Here is an 18,554-nt window from a genome sequence, read left to right as displayed (position 1 = left end):
GCATTTGATCGCTGTCAGCTCGGCATATCTTGGGATTTCATTTTTTTCATGGAAAGTAAGTGAACTACCTGTCACACGTAAAGCATGCGGATGAAACCCACCAATACCAGAACAGAACTGGTACATGTGCGTCTTCGTCAGTAGCATTAAAGTGTGTTTTTAAGATGTGTGTATCCACGAATGTCTAATGGTGATTGTCTAGCTCAGGGGTCTCCAACCCTGGTCTTAGAGAGCCCCTATCCCGCAGGTTTTCTAGGTGTCTTTACATCATCGGTGCTTAAAGATCTGGAACACCTGTTAATCTTGACTAATTAAGCCAATAATTGGTTCAGTTAAGTAACTGAGAGATTGGTTGAAACAAAAACCAGCAGCCACAGTAGCTCTGCAGGACCAGGGTTGGAGACACCTGGTCTAGCACACAACGCTGAAACAACCACATATAATACTAATATGGATCCAATTGACAGCTCATGCAAAGATGACCAATATTCACATATTGTGGAGTATTCACTGCTTGCTGCAATAAACACATATTTGGTTACTCTGATTAATTTATCTGCAGGTGAGGGTCATTGGTGTCGATTTGGGCTAATTTCCCATTCCAGTTGAATCAAGTGAAGAAACGGGTGATTGGATTTGTGTGGATCGCTGTTCTCCACACAGTAAGAAAAGCAGTAATCATCACAAACCCAAGCAGCTGTTTCAGAAGACATTTTTATTCAGTTGGAATGAGAAATTAGCCCAATTAACACCAAATGGCAATGACCAGTACCTGTGGAGAGCTTATCCAAATCATTTTGTGCAGCACTAACAATCTCTTAAAATATTGTCACACCAGACTACTCTAAAATGTGTAGCTTTCTAGCTGCACTTCAAAAATTATTATTGAAGCTGCAAATTGTATCACACTGGTACCATTTAAGGAAGGTTGATCCTAGTCCTCAAGTTAAATATTCAAAAAAAATAATTTCAGGTATGTTGTGTGCAATAGATCAAATACTAATAAAATAAGATCTTTCCTTGTATAAGAAGTCAATGCCATTGTGAAATAAGAGGTCCTCAGCACACCACTTTTCAGTTTCAGGATATTTTAAAAGTCTCTTCTGACAGATTAAATAAGGTTTTTTAACAACAGGCTAGACGTTTCATTAATATCCTTCAGTTTAAGTGTTATTTTAAAGTATTACATTGAAGAGACTCAAAGTAAAATGCTGACATAGGGGTTTCTGACAACATGTGAATTAAATGTGATTAAGGAAGAATCCCTGTAATGTAGAATGGTTTCTCTGCAATTTGTCAAATAAATTAAAAGTGCTTGAGAAAAAAAAAAAAAAAAAAAATATATATATATATATATATATATATATATATATATATATATATATATATATATATATATATATATATATATACTGGTATATATTATTCTTTTAAAATACCCACGCTACCAGGATGTACTGTTATATAATAAAAGGAAGAGATTGTAAAGAGAAATAAATACATAAAATGATGAATTCACAGTTTCTGGCAACGTGTTTTTTTTTTCCCTATTGATTCATTGAGTGGAGCTTTGAGCCAAGAGAGTTTGGAACTGCAGATCTCGTGATGATTGCTTAGAGCTTTGTGATCTGGTGTCTTGGTAAGCAGAGGTGTTTGTACAGTAGTTGGAACAGGACACTCTGGAATGCACTGGGGTTCCAGTTTCAAATTGTTTCCATGACTCCTCCCACGGCTCTCTTCCCTGCCCAGAGTATCCAGTGCAGTGCAGGTTCATGGTTTTGATTGGTGCATGTGTCCACCAGGTTTTCTCCTTGCAAAGACGTTGCTTGCTCTGCAAATTGCACCTGTATGAGTAAAGAATGACAGAATTGAAGCATAGGCCACTGTAAAGGTTGTCATGGGAACTAAAGTGCACATGTTTACATGATGTTTTTGGGGAATGTATCTTTTCCCCTTGAAGAATCTCACTAATTAAATTATATTGTATGAAGTAATAGTGACACCCGCTGTGCTGCAGGAAGATGGTCTGAGCAGTGCAGACTGCACTTCGATTCTAGATGCTGGACCTGCTGTTCTGAAAGCTGCTTGGGTTTACAGTCTGCAATATCAAACAAGGGGCTTAATTATATTCCTGCCATACTTTATGCATATCCTCCTGATTTCCATTTATGTATTCATTTGTGACTGGAATGTAGACTCATATCTTATTCATATTATGTGCATTGGCATTTTATTCCCCACTATGTGCAGCCACTGATTGAGTTAAGTCTGTTTATCATGCTGTTCACACCTGTTTCATTGCTTGTGAGTAGAATTCAAGCCAGGGTATATTGTCAAGAATCATAAACAGGGTCCACAGCAAGTAATAGCTTAAGACCTTTACTTGCATTAGCAAACAAAATAAAATAATATCGTCCATACAAATGTATGAATATAATTAGACTTTTGGAATTGAGTCCACCTAAATTTGTTTCATGATTACTGTTGAAGCAATTAGAGTTTTAATGCAAATGAGATTTAGATTTTGTGTTTCTCAGGAAATATTGCACAAAAAAAGACAATTAAAAAACGATAAAGTCTTGTCACAGTTCATTTATTTAACAGGCTTGCAGTATACCCGCCCCTGTGTCAATTTGAATGAAGTGTTTTGGTGCTGGAAGGAGAGAATGGAGCCTCTGCCTGCCTGCCCCCTTTGATCCTGATTCTGTAGGTGGTGGGCCTAGCTTTTCCAATCTGAAGATTACATGCTCCAGTTTCCCTTCTCTGGAGGCAGCCACCTCCCAAATCAACAACAGCTCCTGAGCCAACAGTATTATGATCCAGACGAGACCTGATGAATGTCCATCAAGGGTCAGGTCTCCTGCTGCGGCTTGTACTGGATGGGTCAGTAATAGCTTGAACTTTTAATCGGTGCTTATATATCAAATGTGCCGGGGCATTTCTGAGCAGCAGTGGCAGATAAAGAGTGCATTATCAGCATCATGAGCTCTTGGATTTCTCTGGTGCATTGGTTACTGTTCTGATGATTTCAAAGAGGGAGATGATGTTATAAACTACCCTAATGAAGAATTAAGCACAGCTGAATATGCAAAAACAAAAAAAAAAAACTAATGCTGTGCCATGAAATATTTATCTAATCAGAAACATTTCTCATGTACATCAGCCTTGTAAAAATAACAGCGGATGAAAGCATTGGCACGCTTGTCTACTTGAATTTGTTTCTTTAGCCGTATACACATATGATCCAAGCAAACAACTCCGCCCTTCACTCCCATGTGAGAAAGAGTCCGTGACTATAAGGTCATGTGATTTTATTAGTGGCGTCCCCTACACCCACCTGTGGAAAGTCCCAGCTCACTCATTGATTCGCTGTGTGACCTTGAGCAAGTCGCTTAACCTCCTTGTGCTCCGTCTTTCAGATGATGTTGTTGTAAGTGACTCTGCAGCAGATGCATAGTTCACACACCCTAGTCTCTGTAAGTCACCTTGGATAAAGGCATCTGCTAAATAATAATAATAGTAATAATAAAACCTTATTGTACCGGCTCCATAAAGATAATAGAGCACACTTTGTACTTGCTGTACAGAGTATTGTATATTGCCTTTTACATGATAACAGCACCAAAACTAATGTTTACAGACGCACTGAGGTAGGATATGGGGGCGTGAATCTTGGAATCGTGGCTATATGTGTGGTTCTAAATTAGGAAGCGTTGTTCTAACAACCACAAGTAGGGTGATGTAAGTATCATGTCACTGCATAATCACCTCTGGGTTTTTATGAGGCTGTATCAGAGATCATATTAAATTGCTCCTCTGTAGAATGCATACAAAAGATATATACTTGTGTTGTGCATGTGGTTTAAAACAACATTGTAGTGCAAGTAATGGCCACACATTTGTTGAAAGAACAATATGTGCAGTGCAGTAGTTTATCATAAAGTAGTGTTTATCTGGCAGGCCCTGGATAGGATCTCCAGCTGTGTTGAACAAAGGTGAATGTTGATTGGGCTACCTGGTCCCAAAACGGCCATGGGGAATAGAGAGAGATAGCGGCTCAATCCCTAGGCTTTTTCTAGGGTTGCTGCATCAGCTCCCATTGGGATCAGCTCTGGGATGGATAGTTAATGCTTAGCACTCTGTATAGAAAGGCTAGAGTGCATTTGAAGCTTCTGGATAATTGTTGCTGGTTGTGCCCAACAAGTAACCAACAATTAAGATATCTAGACAAATCAGGAGAAAAGTGATTAAAACAAAGTAAGTACAAATTAAACAAAGCAAAAATAAATAAACAAATGTGAATTTCAATGAATGCCTTCACCATTGACATTGGTGTTTGGATTGTGTTGTATACCTCCATTGATACAATACGATATCCGGTGCGCTTGTCTTTTTGTTTGGTGCAGGCTTGTCTTTATCTCTTTGGACTGCCTGTTTACCCTGGTGGAATGGGGATGAGCAGTGCTTGTTCAGTGAGTGTAGTACAGGAATATTCCTACAAGCATTTTTATAAGGGAGTTGTAAAATGTACAGCACCTGCTCCAGTATAAATCTAACCAGGGCTTGTATTTATCTAGCTATTATTGGAAGAAAAGGGGCTTAAAAGCAAGTGCAGCAGTATAGAAAAACAGGAGCTCTGCTTATCAAACACAATCTAGATCTCCCTCAGACTGTAACAGACATTACAATTGCTCCAGCCTCCAAAAGAGTTTTGCGCCACAGAGAGTAGCCATTAAATTCAGGTAAAGTGTTCCTACCAGCAGGGATATTTATAACCTGCATTCAAAATGACCTAGACAGCATTTAGAACTGGGCAGACACATGGCAAATGACATTAATAGGGACAAGTGTAAGATACTGCACGCAGACAATAAAAATGTGCATTATAAATACCATATGGGAGATACTGCTATGAAAAAGACCTAGGAGTTTGTTGACTCAGAAATGTCTTCATCTAGACAATGTGGGGAAGCTATAAAAAAGGCCAACAAGATGCTCGGATATATAGTGAAAAGTGTTGAATTTAAATCAAGGGAAGTAATGTTAAAACTTTACAATGCATTAGTAAGACCTCATCTAGAATATTGTGTTCAGTTCTCGTCACCTCGCTACAAAAAGGACATTGCTACTCTAGAAAGAGTGCAAAGAAGAGCGACCAGAATTATTCTGGGTTTAAAAGGCATGTCACTGGCTAGAAGAATTGAATCTATTCAGTCTTGAACAAAGAAGACTATGAGGCGATCTGATTCAAGCATTCAAAATTCTAAAAGGTATTGACAGTGTTGACCCAAGGGACTTTTTTGACCTGAAAAAAAGAGGCATTCAGAACAGAAAATAGGAGGCAGTTTTTTACACGGAGAATTGTGAGAGTCTGGAACCAACTCCCCAGTAATGTTGAAGCTGACACCCTTGGATCCTTCAAGAAGCTGCTTGATGAGATTCTGGGATCGATTAGCTACTAACAGCCAAATGAGCAAGATGGGCTGAATGGCCTCCTCTCGTTTGTAAACTTTCTTATGTGTGACACTTGCGAAGGCTGTCAGTCCCTGTTGTTTTGCAGTGCAGGTGATTCAGCAGCATTGTGCATTCAGAGGAATCTCTGGGGTTTTGTTGCTGTTGCTTCTTGCACAGGAGCTACTGAAACATGCTCTCCTCCCCATGGCCATTATTTTCTGACTAATGTCGGATTCGGGCCCCCTGTCTGCCCTCGGGACAGATGGCTGTACTGCCCAAGAGTGCTCATTAAGCCCTGACGCGGGACCCAACCCAGTACAGAGGTTCCCTTTGCTAACAACTGGATTGTCCTCCTTGTAAAGGAGTATTTAGTTCTTCACTGAAGGGTATGTGTTGCCTGCAGTGAAGTGCCTGCAGCAGTTTCCAGGCAGCCCTATCAGTGATTGCCCAAGTTAAGCATACGATGCCCGGTTGCTTGTGGGACTGAATTGTATGGGAGCTAAAGTCGGCACTAAATGGTAATCGCTCACTCTCTTTTTTTTCTTTCTTCTGAGCTGATGACAAGCTCTTTATCAATGGTAAGTGCACAGTCAAAGTCCCAAATCAATCCCTCTTTCAAATTAATGCCCTTTTTATTGGGTAAAACCTGAATGAAGGTATGCAGCAGAGAGAGAGTGAGAGAGAATAAAATCTGAATAAATATATATTGTCACGTGGTTTGAGTACATGAGGAAGTTTGTGTAGCGCAGGCAGGTACAATCCCCGGGCTCAAAGAGGAAAGACGGATGCAGAGAAGCATGATAATAACTCTGTATTGCTGCAACAGAACACAGAACCACTCAGAATGATCACAAACATAAAAAAAAAACTATTAAAATGACATTCAAGGCTACTAACTTATTATTTTCAAAGTGTTTAGCAAATTGCATTGGATGTGTTGCTTTATAAACTACGAGGGAGTCTCCCAGCTTCGTTCGATCCCTTGTACCATTGCTTCTGTAGAAGGAGCAATAAGTATTGGCTTGATGCTATAAAAATATTAGATTGGATATGATTGTTTATCATATTGATAAACTGGATGATGAATACATTTCTTCCCTGTGTGATTTATACTAACCTGCTGAATTGTCTTCCTTTGGTGTTTCACTATTATTCATCCCCAGAAGACTACCTGTTGTATTAATCATGCTGCTCTTTGATTAATGGGCTGCTCTAAACTGCAGATCTAGGAGCCAAGTTGCCAGACCAGGAACTTGGAGAGCATGCTTGATTACAGCTTGATGGTACTTTCTCCAGGGAAGGCCTTCAGATTTCCAGGTGTATTTTACAATGAAAGGGGAATTCAGAAGTTTGTTTTTCCAGCCTGAAATCCCAGGTCTTCTGATTGGGATATACAGTCATGAGCTGCTTCCGTCTTTCCTCACAAATTGAAAACCGACTTGTCTAACCGTGCAAGTGTTAAGAATTTAGAATTCTGTTTATTTTATAGGATTGTGTGTTCAGTATATAAGACTGCTTTTTCTCATATTCAATATTTGTGCAGCCTCTTCCATCCCCATTAGGTATGTAACGTTTTAATGTAACACCTGATAACAATATATAATTGTTAATATGAGGTTCCGTGACTGAGAGTGACCTCAGTAATTGTAGAATACCAAAATACATTTTTCAATTACAACTATATGTCTTGATGTCTACATGATAAAGACTTCTAGTCCAAACTTGTCATGGATGATCAGTTGGTTCAACACATGCATGTAGAAAGCTTCAAGCAAGTTGTTTTCCTACAAGCTGAAGGCGTTATTTTTTTTTTTTTTTATTTATTTTTTTTTAATAAAATGTACCCACTACTTGTCAAAGTTACATTATTAGAACGCCTGAGGTTTTATGACCTCAATAAACTGACTAAAGCACCCAAATGGCTGTACAGTATCATTCTGGCCTCCTTATATAACAATATTAGACAAGCTACAGCTATTACTGCTCTGAAAATAAACTCGTACTCCAGATGGGACTTGCTGGTAGTGAATTATTCTGAGCTGTTTTGCCCCTTCCTGGTTTTCCTTCATTTTCACCAGATCTGCAGAGGCTTCTCATAGCCTCTGCCTGGTAAACATTCTTCTGATAGGAACAACACTGTGAACTGCTGACATACTTGGATGCTATTAAGTGTTTTTATTTGCTTTTAACTAATAAAGGAAGTCATCAAAATGCTTACTAGGTACTTTTTTATAAATCCAGAACGAATCTACTGCTTGTTCTCCTTTTTTTTTCCTGCACATGATTTCTAGTTGCTGTGACAGACCAAAACAAATCTCCTCTTTTAAATTTGCATTTAGTCCTACTGTATATTTACTTCACCTGGTATGGCAGTCCTTTACACAAACAGACTCCATTGCCGTTGTGTTCCAGGTGCCTTGCTACAAGCATATTGTTGTTGTTGTTGTTGATTCCAAGAGTTCAGACACTCAATTGTGAGGTAAAACTACAGTAAATTAAATCCTTTCCAGTAGACCAATCTTTTTGGCTGAAGTCTTTATAATTCATAAGCAAGACCCTGTGTAAATCGCAATTTCACAGGCCTTATTCATAAGATATCTGGTTGTTGTTTAAAAATGTTTTTGACAAGTGATAAACGGTGCTCGTTAAGGATTTTTTTGTTAATATTTTATTCCTTCTTTCTGAGAGTTAAAATTAATTTTAAAATCATTCTGAACTGAGCGTTCTGCTTATCTTTTGCCACTTAACAACAAAACATGTAAACTTCAAAACATGTTGTGTACAGTAGGCTCGCATTTATACATCCTGTAACTTATTTTATGCTTTGTGTTTCTGAAGACCCCACTGTAAATTAGCTCCTGTATGTTACAGTAGTGTTATCATGACAACACTGAAGATTTACAAAAAACAAGCCAAAAAAAACTCCACTGTTTTAAATGGTGTCAGACTATGAAGACCACGTACTGTAATGCAATATTCATTTCAAGAAAAGTCTGCTTTGTACAGTAGTTCACAGATCATGCTGCTATGGAAAAGGATGTTTCTGGGGCTGTCACAAAGAGTTCAATTACATTACTTGCATCTTTATTGAGAAACCATATCTATGCGTTGTGTGTCCAGCTGCAATACAGCATTGCTGCAAAGCAAAGGGCATAAAAAATAAGATGGCTTTGGAGAGCAAAGCTGTTCAAAAATGCACAGATGAATGATATTTTGACCTGGTTTTATTTTTTGAGGATTATTATATTGTTTTTAATTAGCAGTGAATTTGTAGACCAGAACAGCTGTGTGCATTTTGTAAAGGTACAGTATGTGTAATTGTCCATAGTGATAAGCTGGGATTCCTGCAAGTGCTGTCAGTAGACATGCAGAAGTTTGCTGAAATATGTTTTCCCAGACTGTATTTAAGAATAAAGACTGGATAGCAAAAAAAACACATTTGTAAACAGGTACACAAACTAAAAGTACATTGATCTAAACTACTTTTTATGTGCCAAATTCACAAAGATTGTGTTTCTGTTTCTAAGCAATACACTGTTTACAATACAAAAGTGTTCAAGTAGCAACAAAGTAAATTCATAAATTATTTAAGCCAAGGAGTTGTTGGTACTGTGGAAACATATGACGTATGAACAGGGACAGCGCATCCACAATCCTTGTCACACGGATCCCAGTTATAACATATGTGAATGTTCAATGTTTACTAAAATGCAAACCAGCATAAAACTGACCATCATGATGTTCACCAACAGTCTGGTGATGTGGAATACCTATATGACCTTGACTGAAATTATGATTTGGTCAGGTTTTATCTTTTAAATATGAGCTCTTCTTTCCCCTAGTATACGCTATTGATCGATCAATTTCATTACTAACAACGGGAGATCTTTGTTTAAGATAAGCCAAGCAAATCTCTGTCAATCACGTGCGTCTTCGACTGAACCGTTCTCGAGTGCATGGAGATTCTAACCCTTATAGAAGTCCAGATAAATAATATATAGACTGATCTCGCTCACGTGTGCAGTGCAATTGTAGGTTAACCCTATTGCCAAGACTGCTTTTCTAAGATACAAAGAAACAAAAAAGCTCATTGGTTATAGGATTGTGCATCTCCGGTTGTTAACTGTTTTACTTTTTAAAGCAATCCAGTTGCTGCTTGTGATTTGATAACCAGCCTGACAAATGATTGTGACTGGCTGAATCAGCACACCTTGTTTGAAAAAGGCAACAATGAACATCTGGGTTATATGGAGGCATCGATGAGCATGCCGCATGTACTGGACCCTTTAGTGACACTGTTACCCTGTAATAAACCCTGCACTGCAAAAAAAGATGAATGAGGAGCAGTCCATAACCTTGTTTGCGGTCTGCTTACACATTCACATAGTAAATATATATGTCAGGGTGAGCAATTGAACAAAGTTTTTGGCTGACTTTGCAAACCTGAGTTACAGTACTGTAGTGTATCATTTGGTTCATTACAAGACAAATCAGGACACCCTGAAGACAGCACCATCTCAGATTTTAATGAGATTTCTTTATTTTTTTAGTGGGAAAATTCCACATTTCAAATTGCAGCTTGATTGGACCAGTGGTTCAGAAGTTGTAGATGGGGTCACAGTTTTAGGTTTTCAGCAGACCCAGTTTAAGTTATTCAATTAAAATATCATGTTGATGACAAAGTGACATTTGACAGCGTTCGCAAAGTACCAGTTAACTTGGGGGAAATGTGGCTTCGACTTGCACAGATTCTGCTTCATCATACATGCCAGGGACATTATTAATCAGAAACCAGAACTGCTACGTGTCATATTCCACATGTAAAGTGTGAAAACTGAGATCCCCCCCCCCCAATTTTGACAGATGTTTCAATTAGTTATTTTTTTTTATCCCTGTTTTAACATATTTAAAATAAACTCTGGAGAAATTCCTGGAAAACCGTTTTTAAAGATAAAACCCAAAAATGTGGAACACTAGATATACTGTAGCAATTTGAATGCCATAAAAGAAAATAAGTAAGTTTGATAATCTCAGAGATCAGCAAAACGTTCTAAGAGATTGTAATTTGAAAGATGAAACAACGGTAATAATTAAATCTGTACACTTCTACTGTATCAGAAAGATTTAAATTGTTAGACTATACTAGTGTTACCATGTTTTTGGCTTCGGTACTATGATGTCACCCTAGTAGAAATAGAGGAAGCTTAGTTTTGTTAATTTCAAAGTCACAAATTCTAAATACTTTGCATACGGTAACCACCAGCTGTTCTTAATTTGACCTGAAATATGTATTTTCCCTTTTGTAAGAGGGAATCTATGATTCCTAAACCTTGAGGTATGCAGAATGATGCACTGATGGCCTGGCTAGTCTATGAAATTTGCAAGGCAAAATGTCATCCTGTGATGAACTTAGGGTTGCCACCCATTCTGGTTTTGCCTGGATTGTTCTCTTTTTGAGGCTGCTGTCCTAGGAAATCTGTAACACTTCCCGGGACATTAAATGACAAAGTATATGATTTGATTGATTGATTGATTGATTTTTGTATGAAATGACTCTGGTGTTTTTTTGTAAGTCAGAGGTGGGAACCCGAGATATACTGGAGACATGTAATGGCAACACAAATTCTATTTATATATACAGAACATGTGTCAGTTTTTAAACAACAAAATGCTGCCTGGTGGTTAACAGACAAATGCAGTGACGATCACATTATCTGTAAATTACATTTTTAGTTTTGGGAACTTTCTAAGCAGATTTTAGTGACGCAAACAAAACAAAATCTGCTTTTCTCAACAAAGATGCAGTATGTTTTATATTTAGTGTCTTAGACTTGATTGCAATTGATTAGCGCTGTCTCAGATTAGAGCAGCTAATTGATTTGTAATATTTTTTAGGTTCAGTTTTTCTGTGCTGCAGGATCCCTGCAGTAAAGTGGAGAAACCTTTTTTTGTGTGTTATGCCAAGCTGGGTTTTAACCTGAAGCTTCCCACATCACTGACTTTTAATCTCCGAGCTCACAGTGGTGACCATCAGGGAAGCAAACAGCAATGATCTTCCAAATGGTTGTATGAAGCAGCCACTGACTGGACTCCTCAAACAGAAGTGAATAAAGACATTTAAGTGATGGCAGTATCTTGTACAGTTTCAGTGGGGTCCATTGCATGCCCCCTAAACTGGTATTTTTCACATAAATGAAGAGCCAATTTCAACGCAACCTAATAAGGGGGGAAGGGGGGTGGAATAGTCAGGTCATAGATACGAGATCCTAGCACTGGTCAACACAATTCTCAGCTCTCAAACAAGGTTTGGGTTCCCTAATCGCTGTACACAGGGACAGAACACCCCTGTGAAGAGATGTTGCATCTTGGTGGATATAGTCTGCTTAAATAGCAGCCAGTATTAATACATACAAGTCTTAAGATTTTGCCTGTTACATTTCTTTTTTTTATTGCTTTTATTCCTTTACTATTTTTTTTTAAAGCAAATCATGTAATTGTGCTGTAATATTTGAAGATATTTCCAGTGCCTCTTTGTATTAATCATGAGATTTATGTATTTATTTATGTATGTATTCTATTTCTTTTGTTTTATTTGCTGTTTTCAGATCCCCTTTTTGTGTTTTTAGCTTTAAAGCCACCGGAGGTACAGTATAATTACAGTGATCTGTAGATTACGTCTGCAGTAGAAGTAGAATTTCCATGGCAACAGAGAGCCATCCGAGGCAGTTTGCCTAATAGAGTAATCAGAAGCCTGGCCGGCATGTTGATTTACAGGTTGTCTGTTGCTTCCTGCTGTACAGTATGTGTCGAGAGTGGACAAACCCCTGCTGCTGTTCAACATGCTGTCCTGTGCCAGAAAAGAAAAATAAAATCGTAGTACTATCGATGTTTAAAATGAGTTGTAACTAGTGGAAAGAACTTTGGGTCTTAATATCAAGTGGCACAGACACTCGCCCATTTGGAACAATGTTAATATTTTATCTGGTGGTAAATCCCTTTCCTTGGACTCCTGGGCCCGGAGGCGTATAAACGTGTTGAACGATGTAGCCGGTCAGGAGTCTATCCTAGAGTTCCAGGACCTAGTTTCTCGCTATAGTATCCCTAGCACCTCTTTGTTTTTTTTATTTTAGACTGAGATCTGCTTTAAAAACATATGGGGTTCCCTGGGGCTCCAACTTAATCCGTCACCCAGTAGTGGATTGGGTCCTGGGGGCAGCACCTAAGGGCTTAGTCTCCCATATATATAAGCATCTCACCGCATACTCCCCTGCCCCCCTCTCTTGTTCAAAACTATGGGAGAGGGATATAGACTGGGATGCGGTGTGGGGTAGTGTCTTTGGAGCGTCTAAGAATCCAAATCACCAATTTATTCACTTTAAAATATGCCACAGAACTTATTTGACCCCTCGTAAAAGGCATTTGATGGGGCTAGCCCCTCATCCTTGTTGTACTTTGTGCAACCTATTATTATTATTATTATTATTATTATTTATTTCTTAGCAGACGCCCTTATCCAGGGCGACTTACAATTGTTACAAGATATCACATTATACATTATTTTTACATACAATTACCCATTTATACAGTTGGGTTTTTACTGGAGCAATCTAGGTAAAGTACCTTGCTCAAGGGTACAACAGCAGTGTCCCCCACTGGGGATTGAACCCACAACCCTCCGGTCAAGAGTCCAGAGCCCTAACCACTACTCCACACCAGGCACTCTGATGCATATACTATGGGATTGCCCAGATGTTCAGCTTTTTTGGGGGCAGGTAGTTGATTCCATTTCTGCCATTATGGGGAGGTGCTTCCCACTGGACCCTGCCTTTCTTCTCCTGGGTGATGTTTCTAAATTTCCTCTCTCTGAGAATGAACATAGACTGTGGCTGGCAAGTACAACTGCTGCAAAAAAAATGATTGTGCAGCGCTGGCTCCCTCCTCATCAACTCTCCTTGCGGCACTGGCTACAGGTGTTTTTAGACATTATTTTTTTGGAGATGTCCTCAGCCAGAGTCAACGGAGCTAAAGCTTCCACTCTGCTGATGTGGAGAGACTCGGCAACTGCAATTAAGAAGTTACTATTGTTGTAATCAGTATGCACTGCTCATTTATTTGTCGTCAACCCATGTAACGAGGGGGTGGGAGGGGTGGGGTGGGGAGGGGTGGGGGAAATTTTTCCAGTGTCTTTCTGTTCACTTTGTATATAAATTTTCAATAAAAACTTAATTACAAAAAAAATAAAAATAAAAAAAAAATAAAATGAGTTGTAAATGTAGGCTAACCATTAGATCACAAGGATGCAATGGTTTGCTTTGGCTTAGATGACACTGGGAGCTAAAACACTTTCTGTTTTCTAGGTAGGAATAGATTTTAAAGGTTACAAAAAAATAAAAAAAATTCTGGAAATTCCAATTCAGTAGAAATAATCTCTGATTTTAGCTTTTACATTTGATGCAGGTTTGTTAGTTTAATTGTAACTTTCATAAAATGAAGAGATTCATAACAAATTCCAATGCAATGTACCTGTTTTATCATCCTCTAACTGTTTGTTGTGAGTCTGTGTGTGTGTGTGTGTGTGTGTGTGTGTGTATTTCCAAGCTACAGCTACATTTGTATTATCTTTCTGTAATGGACTGTGCAGAATGTGTTTTTGTGGAGGAAGTTCCACTGCATTCCGGACGTCAAGGAGATGCAATGAGTCTGCCACTGAGTTAATTTCAGCTCATTGGAAAGCTGATCTGCAAAGGTCTCTAGTTTCATCTTCCTAATGGTTTAAATACTGCTTGTATCAGCAGGAGTGTGGCTGCCAGGACTAAAAGCCACCTGAGCATTTACATGCTACGTTAGTCTACAGAAGTGATGTTTATGGACAGAATTGAATGTAAAACTGCTTGTAAGGAAGTAGGTTTACATGCAGACTGAATAAGGCAGTGCTTGTGTATTGATTTGTTCTTGTGAGGTGTGAGACATTGCATGTAGTGCAGCAGTGCTTTTGTTCTTAAACATTTTTTTTTTAAAATTATAACTATAATATAGCTTGGTTAAACAAAACCTCGTTTTCAATGCTTGGTAACTTGTTGATTTTTAAATCCCATAATAAAGCTCTGTAAAAATATAATATAAGATTAAATAAGCAGATTTATACTTTTAAAATTCACTCAATTCATAAGTGCCACTGGTTCTAAAGGTGTGTCTGTGTCTTATTGGTTTTATAGACGTACATTTGAGGTATTGGAAATTCACAAAGTAAAAAGGTACACGTGCACACAGTAAATAGAGTAGCTTCAAGCAAAATGAATGAGCATGTTTTTCATGGTAACCTTTATTTAGCAGTGCAAATGTGTAGCAGTTCATGGAGATTACTATGAACTGTAGAGACGCATCAAAACTAGATCCTATGGTTAAAGATTTTTTTTTAATCCCTGTAATTGGCAGTGCTGTTCACATAAGTAAGACAGCTACTTTATCAATGGCTGCACCTAAGCTGTGCATTGCTACCCAAAATGAGGGTGTACAAATGGAGAGGCACACGCTGTACACTACAGTACACAGCACTGTTGTGAATGACAATTTAAATTGAATTATTGCCAATTGTTGCATTTTCCTGCTACATGTACTTTTCAATCTGTTTGAAGTGAAAGAATGAACAGTATCCTGCTACTGAACGACTGCATGTTGTACTGTGCTGCTGGCCTGCAGGGATACGATCCTGTGTCTGTACAGTGTAAAAGCACTGGAGTACAGTAGTACCACAGTACTTGTTACTGGTTCATTGCGGCACTGTAAGGATTTTGATATTGAGACTTCTGTCTTTTGGGTTAGAGTGTGTGCGACATGAAAACAGAACTCTGAACCAACTCAACAGATCCAGAAGCACTGTAGTTTTTTTTTTTTTTTTTTTTTTTTACAAGTTTTGCTGTACTGCTTAGTTCGTTGCAGTAGCTGACAGATGAACTACTGATTTATTGTGCAGCGGTTCTCACAAAGACACAGCGCTTCGATGCACAGTGAACCCACACTTGCCAGTTTCCAGTGCCTGATGGGAGTCAGAGATTGATAATGCTTACATTCATTTCAGTATAGCATGTTTTGCTGTACGTTTTTTTACAGTAACAGTGGTGCTACTTATCCATTAACTTACAGTTTTACATCTTCCAGATCCCCCCCCCCCCCCCCCCCGTAGTGTCACATTAATACACACACATCTACGAAGAGGGTCGGTTTTCACAACCAAGCAACCATACTGTAAATCATTAAATAGATCCTGCTAGTGTATGGAATAACTTCAGCCAGCAAGTGCTGCTCATTTAGATGCCTGAGTAATGGTCTGGAATCCTATGAAAGAAGTTCAGATGTCAATAAGTTATTAATACATACTACAAGTGGGCTGTTATTTGACACACATCATCTATCCATTTAAGTATTTGTAGACCAACTTTTTATTTGATATATTTATTCCTTTTAAAAGTGTTCAACAGCGTTGTTCCCTGCTGACCCATTTAGCACGGTCTTTATTACTTCTGTAAGTCCTACTATGGTGTAGCAGGGAGGTCCTTAGAGACAAGCTGCAGTGGCAGGCTCTAGGCTGGTCTCAATGTCTACAGTACTGTACCTGTCTCTTCTTGTTCCACTCTGCTGCACATAGTAGTTGCTCAGCAGCTTTGTGATTTATTTTTTAATTTTTTTTCCCCCTCTCTCCCCTGTGGTGTGCTGAGTTTGCAGGTACTAGGAAAACGTTGCATGTTGTTACAGTAGCACCTGTGTCCTCATTCCCTGAGCTGCAGATTCTGCTGCTGCTGTAACACTGGATGCTGCTTCAAATGAATTGTACAGAGCACACCTTTACCCTTCAGCCCTTCATACAGACACTGCACCACTTGATGCTTAAGAGTACTGGAATGAGATTATTTCTAGTACCTGTAAATGTCTGTGCTCACTGTGTACATAAATAATAATAAAGAGAGTTTTTTCTTTAAAATGTGTTTCCTTATTGTACAGTACTTATTGGAACTAGCAACGGTATCACTCATACTTTTTCTTGTGCATCTTTTGGTTCTTTAGTTTTTTTATTTCAATTCTGAATATAAATGTTTCTTGTAGTTTAACAAAATGATACTGTTGCTTCTTTGTACTGTAGTTACAGTATTAATAGCTGTGCTTCAGGTCACAGGGCTTGCAGGTCACGTGCCTTGCTTGCAGCTAGATCATTTTGGCTGAATTACATTGTTTAGGAAATTTCGGAACAACACATTATTTTTTAGAAGTACATTTAAAATAGCCAAGTTTTAAAAATATTTGAAGTAAATAAAAATATGTACCACAAGAAAGAGAACTTCTCATATTGGCACCAGCGATATAAGGTGAAAACTGAATTTCTTACAATCGAGTTCTCGTACCACAGTTGCCAACGTCGTCCGATTGAGAGGTACAGTAATGCAAATTGTGTGTGACAGCTCTTTGCGATTTTGTGAGGTTGTGACAGCAGTGACCTGTCCTTAATATGCCACTCCTTGATCCCCTGTTGGTATACAGCGTCCAAAACTATGTGACATTAGCTAAGATTAATACTAGCGCCAGCCCATACTCTGTCAGTTTTCAATATAATTGGTATCCTGTGGGCTGACTGCGGTGACAGTAGTTGATTAAATAACATTTAAATAGCAGTTTGACACAGAAGTGGATTAGCAGTAAGTAAGATGCAAACAACCTAAAATTGATCTGACCTGTGACCCCCACAAAAGTAGATAGAAAAGCAATTGTGGGTCATTTTTTCTGATTTGTGTAGCGAGAAACCAAATCAGCCTTTTGGTAATGTAGCAAACGAGCAGAGATGAGGTGTGTCGCCTGCTGTATTCATTATACAACATCTTTCTCGTTTTTTCTTTTTCTTTTACGCTGTCCAACTAAAGATAACTGCAGAACTGTTTTGTAATAGTTTAGGTCATTAGTTAATGTCAGTGGTGCTGCTGCAGTATGCTGCAATATCAAAGATTAGGGGTCTGTGAAAGGTATTCATTTCATAGAACAAGTTGGTAAGAAGTAAAACCATGGTGATTGAGTAATTTCTGCATGAATAATCCTTTTGATTTACTGTTGGGTTCTGAGTGTTCATTCCTATGGGTGGAACTTATATATATATATATAATAAATACACTGGTAATGGGAAGCCAGTATACTGTAATGATTGTAATCAAAAAAACTAAAAAGCATAAATATAAAAAGGTGTTTTACTGTATCCAGAGACTTACTGTAATTGCAACCACATCAATTAAGAATATTTTTATGTGATTTTATTATTTTTTGTTCACTAAACCTGCATTTATGGTCCTGCGTAGTAATCTTTTTTTAATATATTCTGTAATTATGTGAATAAAACAGCACTTGAAATTCATGCAAATGTGAGCTCATTAATGTGTGTAGATTTGGCCAATTAAAAGATGATGCCTTTCCCTACCTAGCACATGAGCCACAGGTCACCTCCTTATTAAATACAGAACTTCTACCCAGCACATGAAAAAAAAAAAAAAAAAAAAAAAAGACTAGGTCTAACGGATACTAATTATTTCTAATTTGCATATAACCCCAATTACTTCTAAATTGCTATTTTAATGATTGTTAGTGAGGTTTTTACTGTGAATAATTAGCTTGGTTTTAATGAATAAGATATTTATAAGCAGATTTATTATTATTATTATTATTATTATTGTTATTAAAGTATGTTCAAATGTAAAGTAAAACACAAAAATTAAGTTCTGTTTTAACATTATGCACATTTTACAAAATATTACATTTCAGGATTACCTGATTTAAAGATCACCAGACTCTTGGTGCAGTCAAGTCACGTTATTCAGAATTCAATCGAATTTGTATAGTAGGATTTCAGACTCCTAATGACAGAGTATGCGGCCCCTTTAGCAAAAAAAGGTACTTTGTGCTAAACTATTTATCTGGTCAGTGGTGGTACAATAATATACAGTACGCTGAAGAACTGTAAATAAAAGATGGGCTACAGTATACCTTATCAGAAGGTACGTCTAAGTGAACAGAGATACTATAATAACTTTAGTTAGCACTGTTCTGCTCTATTGCATCCTCCACCT

At 38.0% G+C, this 18,554-nt stretch overlaps 1 protein-coding gene across 1 annotated transcript in view; it reads left to right on the top strand.

The window, feature by feature from the left end:
* LOC117416556 (heparan sulfate 2-O-sulfotransferase 1-like) overlaps window positions 1-18,554 on the top strand; it is a 49,717-nt gene that overhangs the window by 1,035 nt on the left and 30,128 nt on the right. The window lies entirely within an intron of this gene.

Source organism: Acipenser ruthenus, chromosome 12 (assembly GCF_902713425.1).
Source record: "Acipenser ruthenus chromosome 12, fAciRut3.2 maternal haplotype, whole genome shotgun sequence".
Taxonomy (NCBI): domain Eukaryota; kingdom Metazoa; phylum Chordata; class Actinopteri; order Acipenseriformes; family Acipenseridae; genus Acipenser; species Acipenser ruthenus.
This window is presented reverse-complemented; position numbering and strand designations above follow the sequence as displayed.